The sequence below is a fragment of the Elephantulus edwardii genome, unplaced genomic scaffold (assembly GCF_000299155.1).
Source record: "Elephantulus edwardii isolate Elephantulus edwardi_28Jun2011 unplaced genomic scaffold, EleEdw1.0 scaffold00030, whole genome shotgun sequence".
NCBI classification, from domain to species: Eukaryota; Metazoa; Chordata; class Mammalia; order Macroscelidea; family Macroscelididae; genus Elephantulus; species Elephantulus edwardii.
The window spans coordinates 3,481,981-3,491,152 of record NW_006399780.1 but is presented as its reverse complement, the minus strand read 5'-3'; the positions used below and the strand labels follow the sequence as shown (position 1 = coordinate 3,491,152).

Below are 9,172 nucleotides of genomic sequence, written 5' to 3'. Positions count from 1 at the left end.
ACCCCTTCTAAACCCAGCCTGGACTTCTGGTAGTTCTCTGTTAATGTGCTGTTCCAGTCGTTTTTGGATAATCTTTAGTAAAATCTTGCTTGCATGTGAAATCAGTGAGATTGTTCTGTAGTTTCCACATTCTGTTGGGTCACCTTTCTTTGGGATAGGAACATATTGTTTGATAATTTCCATACTCTGTTGGGTCACTGTTTTTTTGGAATGGGAATAAATATAGATCTCTTTCAATTAGTTGGCCAAGTAGTTGTCCTTTAGATTTCTTTGCACAACTTGGTGAGCACATGCAGGGCAATATCAGTTTGCTGAAATATGTCAGTTGGTATTCCATCAATTCCTGGGGTTTTATTTTTTTGCCAAGTCCTTCAGAGCAGCCTGAACTTCCTCCTTCATCACCATTGCCTCCTTATTGCATGCTGTATCGCTGTATAAGTTGACCACTTTTTATTTTGCTAATCTCCAACTGATGAAAAATTATTTCTAGTTTTTAGCTATATGAAAGTAAACATCATTTTATGTACTCCTTGTGTATTTCCCTGTATATGTGTTTCTTTTAAGTAGACATTTGAACTTTGGAGTGGCTATTTCAATTTATTCTCTACCCTTGTCAACACTTCATCCTCCTAAACTTTGTTGTTGTGTGTGCCATTACAGCTGACCCATAATTGGAACTGACCCATAGCTGACTCTCTAGTGGGTTTTGAGAAGCAATGATTCACACAGTTGAAGATTGCCTATCTATCTCTCTCCTGTGGAGCTGCTTGTGGATTCAAAGTGTGTCCCCTTGCCTTGACAGTGCAGTTCTTTACCTCTGAGCCACCACATCTCCCTTCCTAACTTTATAAAAATGCTTTTTGGTATATATTTACAGTTCCCTGATTACTTAATGAGATTGAACACTTTTCATATTTGTTCTATTTCTTATTTTAATTTCTTGTATCATTTGTGTGTGTGTGTATGTGTTTATTTATAAGTATATGTCTCTAAAAATTGGATCATGACATAGCCTTATATATTTGAATATTGTGTATCTGTGTTTTTAATTTTTCCTTTTAATTATATTAATAGTTTATTTTGTCATACCTTTAGACTTATAAAAGGCAGTAAGAATTATAAGAATAACAAATACAAAAAAATTAAAATATATTCTCAAATATTATAGTTTTACCACATTTTACTATCTTGACAAAGCAAAGCAAAATAATAAAATGTGATAAAACTATAATATTTGAGGATCTTCTGTATTTTAATTCTTTAAATACAGAGATTTTAATATCAAACAAAGAAGTATAATGCAGTTTACAAAAAACTGGAATTGGAGAATAAAAAAGGAAGAACTTGCACTTCATTTCTCTAGCTGAGACATGTTTCAACTAACAGATGCAGCCTTGTTGTTCTTACCAGTCCGTGCAGAAAATACGGAAGATAGCTGTCTGGCCAATGATTGGAAGAGATCTGTATTTGTTCCCGTTCCCAAGAAATGAACAGTATGTGGAACCTGTTGAACAATGTCATTAATATCACATGCAAGCAAAATGTTGAAGATTCAAAATCATCTAGAACAACACATACGTAGGGAACTAGCAGAATTTATAAGAGGCCATAGCACCAGGGAATCTGTCTGAAATCAGAGAATACAGGAACATCTATTCATGCTTTATTGATTTTGCAAAGGCATTTGACTGTGTGGGTCATAACAAGTTTTGGCTAACATTGAGAAGAATGGGAACCCAAGAACATTTAATTGTGCCGATGTGAAACTTACACATAGCCCAAGAGGCTATTGTGTGAACAGAACAAGGAAATACCACATGGCTTAAAATTAAGAAAGGAGTGCATCAAGGTTATATCATTCTTTCCATATGTGTTCAGTCTGTTTGCTGAGCAAGTTATTTGAGAAGCTAGAATCTGAAGAAGAATGTGGCATCATGATTGGAGGAATGTCGCTGTCTGTTTGCCGGAAACCTACAGCAACACCCTGATGGGAGTACGCATGAAGGAGATAACACCACTCTGGGAGAGGATCAGAGAGTCAATCCAGCTCAGTTTTATTGGGACTGCACTGCACTTATATACACAGGAAGACCAGATAGGGCGGGCTTACAGGCATGGGACATGTGGATTGATTAGGAGAACCTCAGCCTTGTGCGAACCACTCCCAGCTCAACAGACTCGGCAGCCATCTTCCCAGGTGATGAACTTTCTTAAGCCGGTACAGGCAGACACTGGGGCGCTTTCTCTATCCCATATTAAAGCCCATTGGGAGGCTTACACTTATCTGGAGCTCAGGCGATCTGTCCTGGCCAGAGGCCCTCCCTTCCTCCCCAACATTCCACAACAGAGGAAGACTCATCAATAACCTGTATTGTCAGATGACACAGCCTTGCTTGCTAGATGTTAGGAAGACTTGAAGTACTTGTTGTAGAAGACCAAAGAATAAGCCTTCAATATGAATTGCATCTCAGTGTCAAGAAAACAAAATTTCTTACCAACGGACCAGTAGGCAACGTCATGATAGATGGAGAAAATATTGAAGCTGTCAGCTATTTATCTTACTTAGATCCACAGTTAACACCCTTGCTACCATCAATCAGGAAATCGGGAGCCATAGTGCATTGAGGAAGTCTGCAGTTAGGAACCTCTTGAAATTATTGAGAAGCAATGATGTGCGTTTCAGGACCAAACTGTGTCTAATTCAGCCCATGGTATTTTTTTTTTTAATTTGCACTATTTATTACATCTCTAGAAAAAGTATCCCAGGATTTTTCCTCCTGTGTGTTTTCGTCTTGCTTCCTCGTGGTCCATGATGCCATCTTAGGTTGTCAATACAATGAAACCAAACTGACGGGATGGGAGCAGATTATTCTGCCACTTTTCTAGATCTTTGAGCTGCACATCAAATCTGGGGCTGATAATGCCACACTTGTTTAACCTGCCTGTGAGGTTGACAATAATTTTCCCCGCTCTGTGATCATCAATGATTTCAAATTCGCCAATGTAGCCGTGCTTCATCATCACGGTCAGGAACCACACGATGACTTTGGAGCACGGCCTGATGAGAACCTGGCGCTTGCCTCTCTTCTCGGCATTGTTGATGCTCTTGAGAGCGTCGGCCAGGACGTTCATGCGCACCATTGTGGCGGCACGGAAAGATGGCGGAAAGGGCAGGCCATGGTATTTTTGATCACTTGCTGTGCATCTGAGAGCTTGTCAGTGAGTAAGAATGACAGAAGAATTGAAGCCTTTGAGCTGTGGTATTGGAGAACAGTACTGAATACCCCATAGACTGCCAAAAGAACAAACAAATATGTGTTGGAGAAAAGTGCAGCCAAAGAGCTCCTTGGAGGCAAAGATGATAAAGTTTTATCTCACGTACTTTAGGCATGGTGCTTAGAGAGGCTCTTCCTTGGAGAGGGACATCATGCTTGAAAAGGTAGAAGAATGGTAAAAGAGAGAAAGATCCTCAACCAGGTGTATTGACACAGTGACTGCCGCAGTGGACTCGAGTATGTCAGTAAGTGTGAGGATGGTATAGAATAGGACAAGGTTGAGATCTTTTGTTCATAAATAGGGTCACTGTGGGTTGTATATGATAGCACCTAACAATCACACTTAAGTACATCTTTAGTGCACTGGTAAATTCTCTTATATACATGAATTCTGTTTTTCTTTTTAATTTCTTGCTATTATTTTCTCAATTTTATTGAAATTACTGGAGCCTTATAAATTAGTATCTGGTAGTCTCTGCCCTTTTTTCTTTTCTGTTTCCTTGCTGATTTTTCATATTCCTGAGAATTTAAAATTGTTTGCTTGTTCTGCTAAAAGTTCTTTTGGGATTTTTATTATGATTGCATATTAAATTTATAGATAAGGAAGAAATATTCTTATGCGTTAGTTCAAATCCACTGGCCACTTTGAAGGGGTAGATGAGCAGTCACTTCCTCCTGTCCAGATTTACAGTCTCAGAAACCAAACAGAGGGTTACTGTGAGTTGGAATAGACTCGATGGCGATGGGTTTATGTTTGTTTTGCTAAATTACAATCTTTATAAAAAGATAGTCATTTGAATTGAATGGACAATTTTGAAAGGTATATGTTTTCATTTTATTAATGAATAAGTGTCCTTTAAGTTTTTCAGTGCTTTCTTGAAGCTGTTTTTCTCATTTCAAAGAATATGACATTGATGTTTCAGTTAGTCCTAATCCTAAGCCCTAAGTCACCCTATGCCCTAATTAAGAGGAGTAATGTTGCACTACTGTTGGATCAGATTTTGCCATGCCATAATCTCGGTATCTTTTGTTTAATAGATTATTTTATAATTTAAAATATTTTAAATTTAAATTATTCTAAAATTCCTTATTTTTTTTCTTCCCTCCCCTAAAATTCCTTATTTTTAAAAGTTTACTTTGCCTTATAACTCTGCTTACCTAGTATTATTACTTACAAGTGAACTCATTCATAACACTTTTATTCAGAGATATGTATGTATATGTGTGTGTGTAAAAGTGCATAAGTTGATATGTTGTTATATGCTCATGAGTGGACAATGACTCCTAGTGACCCTATGCACAATAGCTCAGAACCCTGCTCTATCTTGAGCCAATCTTATTGTCTCTGACATACCTACGCTCATTACCCCAGTTACGGTGTCACTCGATCTCATCCAGGGTCTTGCTCTCCCATGCTGTCCCTCCAGCTGTCCAAGCATCATAGCCTTCTCTCAAGAACTGGCCCCTCCTGGCTACATGCTTAGAGTATGAGAAGCGGAGTCTCAAAATTTTTGCCTCCAAAGGAGCAGCTTGGTTTCACCCTCTCTAGGACAGACTTGTTAGTTCCCTAGCCAGCTCATCACTCTGATGGGCTAAAGAATCAGTGATGCAGTCTTGTTGGTGTTGCAGTTTGAATCCACCAACTGCTCCAGGGAAGAAGGATGTATGATCTCCTCCCATGCGGTTAACTGTCTCTGAAAACCGCTGGAGTGTCAACTGTGGGTCAGTTTCGACTAGATGGTACAGAAGAACATTGTTATGAAAGAATTTGTTGTTATTGTCTAGGTCAAATAGATAAATCACTTGCTAAGTTATTACCGAATAAGCTTATACCTGGCCAGGAAACATACATTATTGTCACACCTATTATGTGTCCTTTCGATTATTGTCCCCTTTCTTCTCCCCAAGGTAAATACTATCTCATTTCTAATATCATAGATTTGACTGCTTTTGAAATTGTTCATATATGAAACTACAGAATTTGTATTAGAATATACTTCTACAACATCTCTAGGGAAGGACACTCTGTATTCATCAGAGTTCAGTTTGAATTTAGATTTTTATGAACAGTTTCTGAAAATGCCATAATAATTTTTTTTAATTTCTTCTTCACTATCTGTATCTTTTTTTAATAATTATATTTTATTAATTTTCATAAACATTTACAGAGATTTTGAGCTTCCACTCATTCATTGTTGCACTATTCTCTCTACCCTCCTCCCAGTTTGTTCTTGTTCAAATGCCACAGTGCTTGTCAAAGCCAGTTCTGATCAATCTTCTTTGTCAGTGTATCCTTTGCCATTCCCTATCACTCTTCCCTGAGAGAGACTTCACCCTGAGTCATAAGGAAAAGGGGATGGCGTATTCTCTTAGCTACTTCCTGCTGAAAAGGGACGCTGTGGGTTTCAGGGTGAAGATCTTCTCTCACTACTCTAAAGGGCCCCTTTGGCAGTAGGAAACACATAGACTATTATGGAGATTGATTTTGGAATTTAGATGCACTCTTATTGATTGTGCTTGGCTGTACATGTACATATCCTTCAAGATGTATCATGGGGGTGTTGCAACCTAGAAGACACAAATTTGACTAACAAGTTATAAGTACATGAGCCCAAAAATTATGGAAAAGTAAAAGAAAAGATTCTTTCATTGTTTTACAAACCCTCCCCCAGGTCCCCTCCACCATGTAGCCCTCGCTCTAGTCTCCTGTGATGACAGAAATACCCAGTTATATCTCTCTTTTAAACGGTTCTCTCCCTCCTCTGTTTCAGTGCAGTATACATCATAATAATTGTTTTAAATTAGAACTTTCACAGGCTTAATTGTTCATGATAGAGAGGAGAATTAAATGCTTATGGTATTGTTTTGATTTATCATAGAATCTTGTGGTAAGGAAACTTAGCTGTAGTATTTTTAATGCATTTGAAGTGCATTCTTTAATTACAGGATGAGGTAGTTTTTGGGAGCTGTTTAAAAACCTGTGAAATTGATTATTTAGGATTCTTATTGCCTATCTTATTATTATCACTATAAGTCAAACATCTGTGTTTTAAAAATATGCCCTTTAGAACTTAAAGGAGTCTAAATGATCTTGTGGTTAAGAAAGTGAAAAATAATTGCACTTTTTCTGGATGTGGGTATGTTCTTTTTTAAAATAAAAATTCCATATATATATATACATATATATATATGTATATATTCAGCCAAGGTTAGCTAAGTACACTTATTTATAAGAAAGAGTTTGACCTTGTGAGGTATGGAATTGCCTTAGAAAAGCAGTTTGGCCTTTGTTCTCAGTGCTTTCAAACCAGATCAGTACCAAAGGCTAAAGGGTAGGGACTGATCAACTTAAGAGGAACCACCTGTGAGTCAGAGACTGACTAAACCTCAGGAAATATGTTCTAATCTCTGTTAACCTGTGGTACCACCAAGCTCACTGAAAACATTTCGTTCCTTTCTTCATAGCTGACCTTCCATTGGGTTTCCAAGGCTGTGAATTATACTGGAGGAGATTAAGATTGCACATCTTTATCTAGAGGAGGCTAAGAATGTTCAAACCTGTAGAGAGATGTGTGTCCTTTTTGAATTATCTGCACAACTCTATTTGAACTATGCCATCAGAGCTCCCAGTGAGACCAATAAAAGGTTTAAATCCTGAGGGTTAGAGAGGTGCTTTCTGTTTAAGGACCTTGCGTGAAAGATAGTAGTATCAAATGGTTTTGCTAGGAATATACCCTAAAGAAAACAGAGCTGCCGCCCAAACAGTTGTATATGCACTCGTGTTTATTGTTGCACTATTCACAATAGTAAAGAGATGGAAGCAATCCAAGTGCTCATCAATAAATTAATAGATACAAAAACTATGGTATATTCATACTGGAATACTACACAGCACTGAAAAACAATGAACTAAAAATATTATACCAAATGGATGACCATGGAGGACATTATGCTGAGTGAAATATCTCAGTCACAAAAGGACAAATACACCACTGTTATAAAACAGGACTGACATGAGAGTTGGGAGAGAAACTGAGACAACAGGATAAATAATAAACACTGTATTGGAAGAGATGAAGGAAAGAACTATTTAAAAGGATTATATGCTTAGGCATTATCTGTATGGTAATGGTCCAGAATAAGAGGTTCATAGAAAAGAAACCTGTGGAAGGGATAGGGGTAAGGGAAGAAATTATGCAACAATGAATGAATTTTTTTTAAGTGAACTTGGGTAGGGAGGAAAATGTGCAACAATGAATGAATGAAACCCAACTTTTCTGTAAAATTTTATTAAAATCATAATTTAAAAAGGAGGATAATAGTAGTATGCCTTGCTAGGAACATGGAACCCCTGTGCTATGACTGTTCCCAGAACTATTCGATACTTCTCTTCATTGACATCCTTTTTGATTGTAATGAATCTATAGTTATAAGTATAGTATACTCTGTGTGAATTCTGTGAGCCAGTGGAATGAATTAATGAACCTGTAGGATAGTGAAAAGGCAACAGGGACTGGCACCTACTTGTTTGACAGTTTGAAGGAAAGTGTCATAATTTGTGAGCTTGGACTCATGTCCACGTGACTGTGGCGAGGGAGAAAAAATGTGAAAAATACAGATGTGATCCATATTGAAGACTGTAGTCTTTAAGCTTCTGCAGCAAGTGCTTCAAATCCTTGTTCAGCAAGTATAGTTTTGTCATCTGCATAATGCAGGTTATTGATGAATCTCTTTCCAATACTGATGCATTCTTCCTCATTATGCTCAGCTTCTTGAATGATTTACTCAACATTAAATAGATATAGAGAAAGGATACTGGCCTACCAGACACACACCTTTAGTGATATAGCTCAGATGCCTTCTAGAAGGTTCCCCCCCCAAAAAATAAAAATAAAAAGGTAAACACACAATTTAATGGTTGCTGAAAGTGAGGAGAAATTAACACATTTGCTACGGAAGATCAAAGACAACAACCTTCCATATGGATTACATCTCAACATCAAGAAGGCAAGAATCTTTACCACTGAGCTAATAGCATCATAATAGGTGGAGAAAAGGTTGAAATTCTCAACCATTTTATCCTATTTGGATCCACAGTCAACACCCTTGATACCAACAGTAAGAAATCAGAAGACCTATTGCATTGCTACAGTTGGCTGTCAAAGACTCCTCCTAAGTACTGAAGAGCATTAATGTAAATTTAAAGGCTCCTGATTGAGGGCATGGTATTTTCAGTCACTTGCTATGCATCTGAGATCTAGTCAGTGAGTAAGGACGACAGAAGTATAATCAATGCCTTTGAATTGTGATGTTAGAGAAGAGTACTGACTATCCCATAAACTACCAAAAGAACAAATGGATGTCCTGGAGAAGGTGCATCCAGAATTCTTATTAGAGGCATGGATGGCAACATCACATACTTTGGGCATGTTGTTAATAGGATCATTCCTTGGAAAAGGACATAATGCTTGGAGGGGTAGAGGGTAGGGAAAGACAGGAAGATTCTCAATAAGATAGAATGACATGGGGACTCCAACAATGTAATTTAGTATGTTAGAGGTAATGAAGGTGGCACAGGATAGGACAGTGCAATCTTAGGGTTGCTATGAGTCATACTCAACTTAATGCCACCTAATAACAACAACAATAACAGTGTGGCAATAATAAACAATGCTTCCCAGCCTAGTCATTGTGATTTTACTTTTTAAAGTATACAAAAAGTATATATTTTCCACCACAACAAGATAAAAGTAAATAATCCAATTGAAAAGTGGACACAGCATATGAACAGACACTTCACCAAAGAAGACATTCAGATGGCAAACAAGCACATGAAGAAATGTTCAAAATCCCTAGCTCTAAGAGAGATGCAAATCAAAACAACTATGAGATATCAT

General features: G+C 37.5%; 1 protein-coding gene and 1 pseudogene across 1 annotated transcript in view; one reads left to right on the top strand and one right to left on the bottom strand.

Moving 5' to 3' along the window:
- Positions 1-9,172, top strand: part of TUBGCP3 (tubulin, gamma complex associated protein 3) — a 130,284-nt gene that overhangs the window by 57,474 nt on the left and 63,638 nt on the right. The window lies entirely within an intron of this gene.
- Positions 2,749-3,144, bottom strand: LOC102858017 (annotated as a pseudogene).